The sequence below is a fragment of the Xenopus tropicalis genome, chromosome 2 (genome assembly GCF_000004195.4).
Source record: "Xenopus tropicalis strain Nigerian chromosome 2, UCB_Xtro_10.0, whole genome shotgun sequence".
NCBI classification, from domain to species: Eukaryota; Metazoa; Chordata; class Amphibia; order Anura; family Pipidae; genus Xenopus; species Xenopus tropicalis.
In genome coordinates, this window is record NC_030678.2 from 79984539 (window position 1) to 79999289 (window position 14751).

Genomic DNA, 14751 nt, shown 5'->3' on the forward strand with positions numbered 1-14751 from the left:
AAAATATTGTGTGGGTTATAATCCCGAGCTAGAAGCAGGTATTGGGGCAGGCCAGGGACTGAATGACAGGTAGTTACAAATTAACCAGAATTTACATTGCCAGAAATTTCGTAATATTTGCCCCACTCTAGACTGGCAATTTACTGGCTAGCTGCTGAAATACCAGCCAAGCTGCAACACTAGCCATGCTGCTGATACATCCTGAACACTCCCAGTAACACACAGACACACCCTGATCCACTCAAAACCCTCCAAATATGTGCACAGGGCCTGCAGAGTGCAGAGTGCAAAAAATTGTAGCCTTCTTGGGCGCTTTGCACACTGTGCGTGGCATTGTAAATGTGGCTTATCATTTTTATGTGGAAATAAATGTAATTTATTTATTTGTTTATATAGGGTGAAGCTACCATTTATTACCATTAATATTTCCCTAATAGAGTTGCTGTTGCCTCTGTAGTTTAAAGGTTAAAAGTTTTTCCCATAGCTACCAATGCATTGATTTGATGTTTGCTTTCATACAGGAATCGATAAACACTTACCTGCTGATGAGTTGCTAGAAGCAAACTGTGTCCCTGTTGTTACAGTCCCCCCTAAAGTGCAACATTCTTTTATAATTTCTCACACCTTTTTATGTATTTTTTTTTTGTCATAGGAACATTAATGGCTATGCTCCCTAGTTATATACCCTGTTTGCTCAAGAAACACACACAGAATAATCTTAGTACAGCTTCCGTGCATGTATTCTGAAGCTGCCCTGACAAGTACTGTCCTTTAATTTAAGATATTCTACATCATATTCACCTCGAGGATTAGTTATTTTTTAATAACTGGCATTCATCATGTATGCTGTGTGAAACTGAATACAGAAAGGTATGCTACAGATTAGAAAAACATAAAACAGTGTCTGAAAGAATAAGGTGACCAGACCTTTCTATAAATTAATGCAGGCAGCATATGAAACAACATGAATGTATGAATTGTTTTATATACTGGCCCATGTCTATTGGCTTCTTTTCTAAAGGGCCCACCCTTCCTCTTTTTAACCTCAAGCATAAGAAATGACAACCAGAATGGGTCATTCACGCCAGTGACTCCAGTGGCAAGAGCCCTATTCTACCATTTACAAGTGACTGAGACTTTTTCCTCATTTGTTAAATTGTGTTGCTCTCAATTTTTGCTGAAGTTTCATGATAAGTTTGCCAATGGCAAAACACAGAATTTCACAGCGAATCCATGCCTGCTCATAGCTAACCATTATCCCTTTAATATAAACTGACCTGATCACCCTTTAGTAGGGCACATATTACAAACCAATGATGCCAAGATTTTTAGTGTAATAACAATGGTTAAAGTTGGGGCAGAATTAGTCAGGATGACAGTATGCATCCCAAATCTATTTGTTTTGTTTGTGTTTTTTAGGCTTATGTGTTTCTGCTCTGCCACTTGACAATCCAAAATACATAATGAAAAAAGCACTGTGCATAAAATTTGCAAAGGTGGACAAACGCATAGAAGCTGGTGCAGGCTATAGGAGTGACAATAGTGGTACAGGAATTCAGCACACAACTTCCTTTTTGGATACACCTTTTCTTTCCTTTTAGTCAAGAAGCTTCACTAATTGTAAAGAGTGGGGGTCAATGGGCAACTGGCCAAATTTGCAGTAACAAGCAATCATCTGATTGAGTGTCTTAGGTTTCTGCTCAGGTGCAAATTTGCCCAGCATTTATAAATGACCTCGAAGGAACTCTGGTCATTTTGGCAGTGGCTGGAGCTATTTTGGCTGTGAGGCAGTCTTTAGTTGGCAAGGTGCAACCATACCAGCCTATCTAAGGAGCGTTATTGCTTGGTAAAGTGTTTAGTAATGTAACGATTTGGTCATCGCCTTTAGTTATATTCTTTTTTTTCAATTTTTTTTCCAATTCTTTAATTTCAGTTGGTTTGAAGAATTCAATTGCAAAAACAGCAAAACAGTTTTCAAAAGAATTAAACGTAACAAAACAGGCTTTTACAAAGGTTTATAGTAGGCACACGTTTCTTAAATAATTTTTTGATTGCAAATATAAAATAAATGAAAAGACTTAAGTTAGTAATACAACTTAAAACTAACCTTGCCAACAAGCAGATCTCTGTTCAATTGGACCACACACCCCAATATGGCTCATCCTTAATGTTTTAAAGGAATCCTTGCCTGACAGGATATTCAATTCTGCTTGATAGATGTTTGGGCCTCTGTCAGTCAAATATGAATCATACGGGTCTTCAGGAAGCCCACATACACAGGCCAATGTTATGTTAGCTTTTGTATGGCCAACTTGACCTCTAATATATTTTCTGTTTTCTGGCTTATTTAAAGGTATTACTTACATTGTTGTTCCAGTTTTAGATAAGGCTCCGTTTTTATTACTACCCTTGTCTCCTGCATTAGCCTTCTTGGAGCGCTGCCTAATGACATAGAAAGAATGGCCTGATATCAGGCCAGAAAGGATAGACAAAGGTGTTTTCTAACTGAAAATTCTAGGCTTGGTACTTAATACAATTCAGCAGGAAAAGTCATGTAAAGAGGCAGCCTTATATAAAACCTGAATATGGGCTAGGGAGACTTCTGAGAATTACTCTATACTGCATTTGTATAAGACTATCTATTTAAAGTTGAATGTTTGATTTGCAATGTCAACATTAGCATTTCACAGGAAATTGTGGGCTCTAGAGATGTACCCCTTGCATGTGATGGAGGTCATTGACCTATAGTGCATTATATTTTAAAGGAATGATGAACAGATTGGATGTTGACCATTCAGAACTCTCCTATGACAATACCACATACATGCTGATTAGGCTGAAGTAGAATTGCCAGACCATTTGATGATTGGAGGCTACATTAAAACATGCAATTAGAAGGGCCGCACTGATTGTAAATTGGGTGCATTTTTGCTGAAATGATTGTTATTCAGTGTTGCTGCATGGAATTTTAGTATTAGACCTAGACTAAGGCAACGCACATTTAAGGATGATTACCCCTTTAAATATGCAGTACTGTATGGTCTAACAGATTAATTTGAGTCTAGGACTTATTATCATATTTCATTTCATTGTTTTTTCTCTCTGTCTTTTTTCAGTTTTAGGGTAAGCTCTTTCATTTTGGCGCTGTAAATGAGATTTGCAGTACCAGGCCAACCAAGCAGTGTGTTGTAAGCTTTACGCTTTATATCTTGAGGGCTGTCTCCTATCTGTTAATGGTGTTATCTCACAGGTAGCAGTAGAAGGACTTAGAAGCACAGCTGAGTGGTTTTCACGCCAGGCCTGTAAATTAGACCATAATATTTGCATATGTGCCCAAGGGCCTGCTGATTCTTTCATTACAAGTCAGTCCATTTTTTACACAATTTTTTTATTGGTTATAATTGCAAACAGCCATATCAAGAAATACAGGCAAAAAATATGGACAAATTGTTATAATATACATTTAAAAAATTATTTGATGAATATAGACCAGAGCCATGAAAACCCACCCAATTACACAATAAAAATTAAAACACACCACGATGAAGAGCCAGGCTGTGGCACCTAAGGGAAGGAGTGTAAACTTCACCCCGACACAATGCCACAGTGCCTCCACAGCAGTGCTCACTGACCAGAGGGAGAGGGTAGAAATACAAGAAGCTGTTATTGATAGATAATTGTATTAGGACAATTTACAATAAACCACATTTGACATTTCCTAAAATGATGCCACATTCTTAAAATGGTTGTACCCTAGGTAGGTGCTTTGCTGCCCCTAGATTCAACCCTTACCCTATGTGATTTTAGGAAATTGAGTGAGTATCTGGCAGGGATCAGCTCACTAGTCTAGTGTAAACAAAAACCAAGAGGTTGGGTGAGCTCTAAACAGCATTGCCTTTAACCCCCCCCATCAATGAATACCACTAAACGTAACAGGTATGTCTTGACCTGTCATGTATCCTATGTCTGTAATTCACAGCTCTAGGCTAGCCTTATGTAAAATACTTTCCAGTATACATACCTCCTGCAATCAGCACAAAACATTTTCTGACATTTTAACTGTATAAAATATTCTTTTTCATTATACCTTATATCAAATGATCATAATATATTTAATAAAGGTTATATTTTGTTCATTTAACTTCAAAATATATAACACATCAACACTAGAGAAATTTTTTCTCCAGGCATGGATTTGCAGTGAAATTGCACATTTCAATTGTTGAATGTTTTTGTCCAAACTGCCGCAAAAATTCACTGCATAAAAAATTCAAGTGCGGTTGCGTCAAAAAAGTAGCCCGAGTCAACAATGACATGCATTAGACACAGCAAATTTTTCAGAGAAGTGAAACGGGACAGATTCGCTCGTCACTATTCAACACCTTGAAGGAAAAAATAAAGTCCACTTAGCCAGACCCAGAAACACACATTGATGTGTTTCTATGTTTGAATTTGCAATACAAAAAATATGATATAACGAGTGATGGGTGAAATAATTTGGCAGACATGGTGAAACGGGCAACAAAATGCAGCATGTATCAAAAAATTGTCACTTGCGTCAAAAAAACTTGTTGCGGGGGGCATCATTTTTGCTGTTCGCAAATTTTTCGCTGAAGAAAAGCAAAGAGAGGAGCTATAGTCTGCACCATTTATGTTTGTTGGTGTATACACAGTAGGCACTGATGCCTATAAATATTGCATAGATTCAGCTCATAGGCACAAAGACAGTTGCAAATAAAATTGGCAACTGAATTTGTGTGTGTGATGCGATAGTACAGAGCAGTAATATAATAGGATCTGTTGTAAGACAGAGCATGACATGTAAGAAAAAAAGGGGTAAATGGGCGAGCTGTGTCTTGATTTTTGTTCTCTTATGTATGTTTATCCCCAGGTCCTTTGCATGAAGCCGTCTCTTTGGGCAACCTTCACATGACAGGGTTAAACAAATCGAAATAAACAAACGCTATATATGTGTAGACTGCCCACCTTGCAGATGACCTCCTCACCAACATCCATCTCCCCTCCTCTACATGGAGTCATTTTCTGAGCGTCTAAGCATATGTATAAAAGTGAAATCAAATGACTGACTTAGATTTGACATAAATGCTGAGGTAACCGTGAAGCACTGTCCTCTAGTGAAGGACGTCACCTTGCCTAGATAAAGCTTTGTAAATGTCTCTTAGTAAAACTCAACATTTTCCACACCGGCCCATCATGTATATTTATAGCTGCATTAATAATGTTCTTCAAAAGGACTTAGGTTTCGAAACATATATTAAATACACATTCCTAAAAATAGATATTCCCAAGAGCTACGATCCAGGGAATGTACATGTATAGAAAAACAGATTAAGAGCAGACGTACTTCATGAAAAACAAATAACTGTATGTGCGCATTGGTGTGATTATGAGTAATAGAAAATTATATTTAGTCACTTAGAATCCTTGTTATGGCTCCATTCATTGGCCTATTTCAATGTGCTGGAAATGAATAATACCTGTTTGCTTTCTATCAACATACGTTGGCCTGAAAAGCAAAAAAAAAAGTAAATATGTGTTAGTGTAGTAAATGTCTGGATTCAACAAGGCATGGTTTAACTGAACAGTATATTATTTGAAGGGGTTTTTCACCTTCAACTTAACTTTTTGTATGATGTATAGAGTGCTATTCTGAGACGATTTGCAAATGGTCTTCATTTGTTATTATTTAAATTATTTCGCTTTTTATTTAGCACTAGTGATGAGCGAATCTGTTCCGTTTCGCTTCGCCGAAAAATTCGCGAATCTTTGAAAAGATCCGCGAAACGGCGAAAAATTCGCGAAACGGCGAAAATGTCGTGCGACAAAAAAAATTGTCGCCCGCGGCTATTATTTTGTCGCGCGGCTATTGTTTCGTCTCCCGCGGCTATTGTTTTGTTGCGCGGCTATTATTTCGTCACGAGCGGCTCTTGTTTCGTCGCCCGCGGCTCTTGTTTCGTCGCGCGGCTCTTGTTTCGTCGCGCGGCTCTTGTTTCGTCGCCCGCGGCTCTTGTTTCGTCGCGCGGCTCTTGTTTCGTCGCCCGCGGCTATTATTTTGTCGCGCGCTATTGTTGACAATTGACAATTTTTGGACGTGCGGCGAATTTTTCCGCGGCGAAATCCATGCCGCCGCGAATCCATGCCTGGCGAAACTTTTCGCCCATCACTATTTAGCACCTCTCCAGTTAGGGATTTCAGCAGCTATTTGTTTGCTAAGGTCCAAATTATCCCTAAAGCCAGGCTTTGATTTGAATGAGAGACTGGAATATTAATATGAGAGGGCCTGAATAGAAAGATAAGTAATAAAAAGTAACAATAAAATTATATCCTCACAGAGCAATAGTTTTTTGGCTTCTAAGGCTTCTAGTGACCCCCATTTGAAAGCTGGAAAGAGGCAGAAGAAGAAGACAAATAATTCAAAAACTGTAAAAAAGAAAACCTGATAACCAGTTGAAAAGTTGCTTGGAATTAAAGGTGAACAAACCCTTCAAAGTAGTCTTTTACACCTGGGCTCAAATGTATAGTAGCTTACTAATATAGCCCCCCCCCCCCAAATACAACTGTATCTCAAACACCAATGTACTAAAACAAATTATCTATTTAAAAAAAAACATTAAAAAAAAGGGGGGGTCCCATAGAAATGTTTGCGTAAGGTTCTTAAGTTGATCCTGCCCTCTTCCCACCCTAGAGCTTTATTATTAATAGTGAGGAGCAGAATTTTTCGGCAGGCAAAATTCTGCATTTCTTCATTGACAATTTTTTTTGTGAATTGCCTGCTGCCTCCAGTGAGGAAAAAGTTGCTTGTAAAAAGTCACAGTCACATCACAAAAAAGCAGTGATTGCATCAAATAAATCATATATGCAGCAAAAAAGTCACACGTTTTAAAAAAGTTTTTTGAATCACGAATTTTTGAATTTTTTGAAGTGAAAAGGGGCAGATTTGCTCAACACTAATTATTAACAATAAAATCTCTTCCATGCTGCTACTTAAATCTATCCTGTGAAGAATGATAAGAGTAAATAACTAGTGATAAGCAAATCTGTCCCATTTTGCTTCCCTGAAAAATTTGCAAAACGACAGGAAAATTTGTGAAACGCATTTGTCGCACAACTTTTTTGACGAATTTTCGCTGAAGTTTTGCAAAACAATTTGCCAGTGGTGAAATGCGAACATTCGCTGCGAATCTATGCCTGGTGAAAAAATGTGCTTATCACAATAAGTAACTAAACGATCCAGAAATCAGTAATAAGAAAATGCTTCCCCACCGGCAATAATGTAAATCGTTGGTAGGAAAATACACAAGTTTCCTTCCGAGGCAACTGTGAGCAATAGTGATGAGCGAATCTGTCCCATTTCCCATGTGTCGAAAAAATTGTCGCCCGCGATTATTCTTTTGTTGCCCGCGGCTATTCTTTTGATGCACTACAAATTTTTCCGCGGCGAATCCATGCCTGCCGAAACATTTCGCCCATCACTAGTGAGCAACTTCAGAAAGCCAAAGCGACTGTAGATTTTCATTATTGCCGGTGGGAAGGCATTTTCCTGAGACTTATACTGAAGAATACACGATAACACAAATTTCCCCTTGTGCCACTGCCCTTAGGATAATAATACAATTTTACACAACCTCATGAAACCTAAAAATCCAATTGCAGTTGGGCAAAAATGGAAGCAGTGGTTGTGCAAACTGACCCTTATGTCTAAAATCAGAGACACTACTAAAGAATCCAGCAAGGAGGGTTACACTGAAAAATTGCATGAATGTAAAGAAGATTAGTCATTGCAGCCCAGCAATCTGATATTTCAGATGATCTGCTAACCATAGTCTAATGCCTCATAGAGGGAGGTCATCGCCCCCAGTGCATGTCATGTCAGTAGTGTGAGAGGCTATCATTAGCTCCTTGTCTGTGGCTCTGTCCCCTTTCACACCTACTTTAATCATTAGAAGTCATTTTGCACTGAATGCCACAAGGTCAAAAGATGTTTAGTTCCTTTTGAACCCTGTAATGATGTAATTACTCATTGGCTTGTGCAAAACTATCAACTGCTGCCCACGATGGTCTCCTGTAGGAGAAGTGTTCATAGCATTCTCAGACTAGCACAACACAACCTTGTTATTATAAAATTTTGATCATGGTAAAAAAATTTGATCTCAGATTTTTTGAATATGAGTTTTCTCAACTCGAGTTTTTGAAATTCAGCGACTGAAAACATTTGAGCTTCTATGGAAGTCAATAGGAGTTTTGACTAAAATTTGCTACAGATTGCTAAAAACACATTTTCTAAAAGTATTTCTGCTTAAAGGGTTTGTTCAACTTTATGTTAACTTTTAGTATGTTATACAATGGCCAGTTCTAAGCAACTCGGTCTTATTTATTCTTTATAGTTTTCGAATTAAATGCCTTCTTCTTATGACTCTTTCAGCTATCAAGTGTGGGTCACTGACCCCAGCAGGTAAAAATCAAATACTCTGTGAGGCTACATATTTATTGTTATTTTTACTTTTTTATTCAGGTCCTCTCCTATGAATATATCGGTCTCTCATTCAAACCACTCCCTGGTTGCTAAGGAAATTTGAACCCTAATAACCAGATAACTGCTGAAATTTCTCACAAATAATGAAAAATGAAGAACATTACACTCTGCATCAGTGATCCCCAACCAGTGGTTCATGAGCAAGATGTTGCTTCCCAACCCCTTGGATGTTGTTCCCAGTGGCCTCAAAGCAGGTGCTTATTTTGGCTTGGAGGCAAGTTTTGGCTGCATAAAAACCAGTTGTACTGCCAAACAGAGCCTCCTGTAGACTGCCAGTCCACATAGGGGCTACGAAATATCCAATACCCCAGGAACTTTTTTATGCTTGTGTGCTCCCCAGCTCTTTTTACATTTGAATGTGGCTCACTGGTAAAAAAAAAAGTTGGGGATCCCTGCTCTACACCATTCTAAAAGTAAACTCAAAAGGAACAACCCCTTTAAACGTAATGATTGCCATAAGGTGCTGCACAAATTTTAGATTTTAGCACAGAACTAACAAAACAATGGGCCTGATTCACTAAAGGGCGATAAAACGTGCCCTATTCTTATTGTGCGCTAAAATTTTTACTGCCGCTTAATTTTGGCGATTTTTCGCACGATTCACTATAAGCATACTCGCGCTTTTTTACGCGCGATATTGCAAGTGTTATTTAACTCGCGAAAGACTATTTCAATGTGGTATTTGCCTGTACATGTGCTAAATTACGCGAATAATCGCCAAATATGAATGGTAGCATAGAAATAGGGACTGATTTACTAACCCACGAATCCGACCCGAATTGGAAAAGTTCCGACTTGAAAACGAACATTTTGCGACTTTTTCGTATGTTTTGCGTTTTTTTCGGATTCTTTACGAATTTTTCGTTACCAATACGATTTTTGCGTAAAAACGCGAGTTTTTCGTATCCATTACGAAAGTTGCGTAAAAAGTTGCGCATTTTTCGTAGCGTTAAAACTTACGCGAAAAGTTGCGCATTTTTCGTAGCGTTAAAACTTAAAAGGTGCAAAGTTTCGCGTAAGTTTTAACGCTACGAAAAAAGCGCAACTTTTTGCGCAAGTTTTAACGTTACGAAAAATCGCCAGATTTTACGCAACTTTCGTAATGGCTACGAAAAACTCGCGTTTTTACGCAAAAATCGTATTGGTAACGAAAAATTCGTAAAGAATCCGAAAAAATCGCAAAACATACGAAAAAAATCGCAAAATACCGATCATTACGAAAAAACCGCAATCGGACTCATTTCGACCCGTTCGTGGGTAAGTAAATCAGCCCCATAGTGTATAAAAATTGTCGAAGCATATAAATGGTGTATATAAATATTAGCCACATATAAATAGTAGATGCTTATAAATAGTAGCCACTAGTGATAAGCAAATGTGTTCTGGTTTCTTTAGTGAAAAATTAGCAAATCTTTCGAAAGATCCCCGAAACGGCAAAAATGTTGTGCGGGCAAAAAAATTGTTGCCCGTGACTATTATTTTTTGACACTTGTATCAATTTTTGGATGTGCGGTGAATTTTTGCGTGTCGAATTTTTTCATGCGTTTTGCCATTGGCGGATTGTTTCGCGAAACGCATGAAAAAATCCGCCGTGAAAAAATTCAACGCACGTCCAAAAATTCGCTGCAAATCCATGCCTGGCGAAACATTTCATCACTTGTAGCCAAATAGAAATAGTTGCGCAAATGAACGCACGCCATGTTAGCCATACACGCCAATACTTGCAGAAAATTACTGTATTAAAAATGAACATTTCGCTGCAAACTGGCGGCTGCGTCACTCTGGGGGAAACACAGACTTGAATAAATAACACTGTAAGTCCATATTTTATTGCAAAAAATCATTTACTGTACTTTTGTATAATTTTTCGCCTGCCTGTAGTAGGTGTTAATTTTCGTATAGCCGAATGCGATATTTAGCGCGCAAAAGTTATAGTGAATCATGCGATCGTATTCTTTTCAGCGCGGAAATTAACGCAAAATGGTAAAACTAGTGCGAGAAATACCCCATGCGAAAATGGCGATTTTTCGCACGCGATAATACTATGGTGAATCGCGCACAAGTTATTTTGCGTTTTTTAACGCGAAAAAGCGTGCGATCATTTTTATCGCCCTTTAGTGAATCAGGCCCAATATCTCTGCTAAGTATACATTTTATTACAAATATATCTGTTTTACTATTCTTCAAGTTTAAGCTCTTGCCCCATTCTACTGGTAATCCCGGGAAGGCAATACACCCATAGAGATGTAGCGAACTGTTCGCCGGCGAACTAATTCGCACGAAAATCGGGTGTTCGCAAGTTCGCGAACTTTTAGCGATGTTCGCAATTTTGGGTTCGCCTTAGCTGGAGCCAAATTTTGACCTCTCACCCCAGAGCCAGCAGATACATGGCAGCCAATCAGGCAGCTCTCCCTCCTGGACCACCCCCGGACCACTCCCTTCCATATATAAACCGAAGCCCAGCAGCCATTTTACATTCTGCCTGTGTGTGCTTGATGAGTTAGCATAGGGAGAGAGCTGTGCAGGGGTTTGAGGGACAGTTTAGGTAGCTTTGCTGACTAGTAATCTACTTTCTACTGCTCTGTATGTAGCTGCTGGGGACAGCTGTCCTGCTGATCATCTGCTGTAACCCAATAGTCCTTGTAAAAGCAGTTTATTACACAAGTTTAGAAATGTAGTGTGATTTCTGCCCTTTACAGCACAAAACGCAACTCTGTGTCAACAACGTATTTTTCAGAGAAATTTTTGCTCTTGATCCCCCTCCTGCATGCCACTGTCCAGTTCGTGGCACCCTTTAAACAACTTTAAAATCAGTTTTATGGCCAGAAATGGCTTTTCTAGGTTTTAAAGTTCGCCTTCTCATTAAAGTCTATGGGGTTCGCAAAGTTCGCAAAAGTTCGCACTTTTTGGCAGAAGTTCGCGAACTTTTTTTGTGAGGTTCGCTACATCTCTATACACCCATTGGTCTGCCTCACAATTATTAAACTATCTTTCTTTGCCCATTGTACGCAGAGTCCAGAGTGAAGCGTGCACAGGTGCCTTGCACCCAATGCTGCCCAAAAAACATGTGTAAAGTACTGGGATCCCAAGCTCGTAGCAATCTCTGGTAGGGAGAGAATGACTCTGTCCCAAACACCACTTGCAGCACAGACATGCACTCGTAACAATGCATATGGAATACTGTGCAACCTTTTCTGCTCCAGTTTTATTTACACCCTGCTCTGCCATTATAAATGAAGCCTAAAGTGTCAGCCACAAATTCATGCATATAAAAGTATTCTCAGCATTAAAGCAAATAACTGTGTTTATAGAAATGCCAGGCTATATTGTCTAAAGTGATGTCTGCCCTTAGGCTAATATTAAATTTGACAGTCTGGAGCAGGCAACAGAAAGGTGTATTTTCAAAACATTTATTTGCTGTGTTGAAACATATGCTTGGCTATCATGTGACTATGTCTCTCAATGGGTCTCTCTGGGTAACCTGCCCTATGCAAATGAAAGCAGTTAGTAAATGAAAACCAGCAATTTATCCCACTTTCAGTATATCATGTTTGTCAGTATAAGCTATTGTCTTGCTTACACTAAAAACAAAGGTGAAACACCATGAATATTCTCGAGAGTGCATTTTTAAGTGTATGGATTGTTGCTATGTAATGAATGGGAAAGCACACAGGCTGGAATCCTTAAAGGAGAACTAACCTTATCCCTCCAGACAACAACCCTTATCCACTGTCCTCCATGAGCCCCCTCTCTGCTCCCTTCCCACAGAGTCTATTTAAATGTAAAGTGTCTCTGTTTATAAAGCTGACCTATATATGCAGAACAGTGCAGTGGAGCTAGCAGGAGCCATCTTCTGTATCTTCAGGTTTACTTTGGATCAGTTCAGTGACATGGAGCTTGCTGGCATATGCGCAGTTGAAGATGCTCCAAAAATTACTTTCAACTGCACACTCTGCGAGGGGGGGGGGAGTATGGAGTAAAAAAATGGGTCTTTAAATAATGATGAGAAACAAGATGTATTCAAATGTGTAGAGAATAACAAAAATAATTAATGAGAACATATATTGTGTTTAGTCACATGGAATAAATGATTAATTTCAGCCAAATATTAAAAAAAAAAAACTTGATAAAGTGTTGGAATTTGGCTGAACTCTAAATTTGTAGCAAACAAAACATCCCATGGTTCAAATTTGTTGCAAGTACAGGTATAGGACCTGTTATTCAGAATGCTCAGGACCAAGGGTATTCCGGATAAGGGGTCTTTCTGTAATTTGGATCTTCATACCTTAAGTCTACTAAGAAATCAATAAAACATTAATTAAACCCAATAGGATTATTTTACATCCAGTAAGGATTAATTATATCTTAGTTGGGATCAAATACAAAGCACTGTTTTATTTTTACAGAGAAAAAGAAAATCAATTTTAAAAATCTGAATTATTTAATTAAAATGGGGTCTGTGGGAGATAATTCTCCGTAATTCTCCGTAATTCGGAGCTTTCTGGATATTGGGTTTCCGGATATGGGATCCCATACCTGTATTATGAAACCCAATATTCCCTGAAACCCAATATTATTTTGGTAAAACAGAAAAGGCAGGGGTGGAATTAACTAAGAAATGCATTGAATTATTTGTTGAGAGTACAGTACGAGAAGCTGTTATGGTATCACCTAAATTCTTTTAGCTCATAACATGTTATTACAGGTATTAATACCCCCCCCATGTCACCATGTGCACTGTGGCAAAGTATAGCTGTTAAGTAGAACTAGTGTTCAGAAGTCAGCAGCAGTGAGCAAGTTTCTGTGTGTAGCAGATTCAGGGTGAGTGACTGGTGGTGGGGTAATCTTAGCAGACAAATGGCTATTTTGAGTACGAAAAGGACAATGATTCTGCTTCCCAGAACACTGGAAGGAAAGGAAGGAAAGGAGCAGCAGTAGCGCCTTAGACCACACATGATAGAGAAAGACCAGCCTTTTAGGAAATTATTTTTTATCATACAATAATACACACAATAATTCAGACACAGTTACATACATTACACATAACACTTTTTATACTAAAACAAAGCAGAGTTAAAAATAATGTCAAAGAAGACCATTCTATACATGACAAACTTTTCTGTATAAAACAAATCATTTATGTTCCTTACATTATTTTAGTTTGCTCTAGACAACCAACTCATTTCAGTCTGTCGTCATATTTGGGGTTGCTTAGGCCAAGAACAATGACATTCTATGGAACTCAGCATGGGACACAGCAATATCATATTCATTCTTTAAGTTCATAGCATCTGAATGTGGATTAGATTCCTCTTTCAATGGAAGTCCTTCTGGTTTCTTATCAGACCAAACACTGGATTTTGTGATGCTGTTTGATATACTTCTACCCTGCTGAGTTTAATATTTTCTATCATTTCCCAACTCCCCTTAGCACAACCCTATGAATTGTTATGTTACACAGAGATTTATTAATTCTAAGAGTTCTGTGCTCAGACTCAAGCACGGTACAGCCATGCAGTATATTGAAATAGAAAGGCCTGGTGTGAGGAATAACCTCGGAAAACATTCAAAAACTTCTGATGCAAAACTGATAAGTGTATTGATGACTGAATCTGTTGTCCCTTTTTCGCTTTACTGAAAACTTCCCCAAGCCCCAAGAAAGCTTGCAACTGCATAGCACATTGAAGTCAACAGGAGTTTTTTCACAGCATATTTTTTGCAGTGATACTTTTCTTGACAAAATGCAGAATTTAAACACAAATCCATACCTGCCAAACAATTTCTTCCTAGCAAAAAGGGGAATTTGTGCTCACCATTAGACGGAGGTACAGCGAGGCTGTAACCACAACATTCATACAGACAAAGAACAAAAAAGAAAGAAAAAAAAAAAAAGGAAAAATTTGTTTAAGATCACTTTTTGTGTTGCGGTTTTTAATAAACAAGTAGAACTTAGTGCTTTTTTTTTAAAAAATGAATTTCGTTGTAGTAGTAAAAAACATGAAAATTACACAGTCTGCTACCAAGTAAGGACTGTTTTATACATTTCCCCTAAATATCCAATAATGCCAATATTATGGTGTACACAGATAATTTGTTTTGAAAAGGTATATATAAATATGTAGGTGAGTTGCCATATTGCTTGCCTCAGCAAAGACATTCTTGGTTTGCTTGATTTTGCTGTATTTCTGAAGCATATT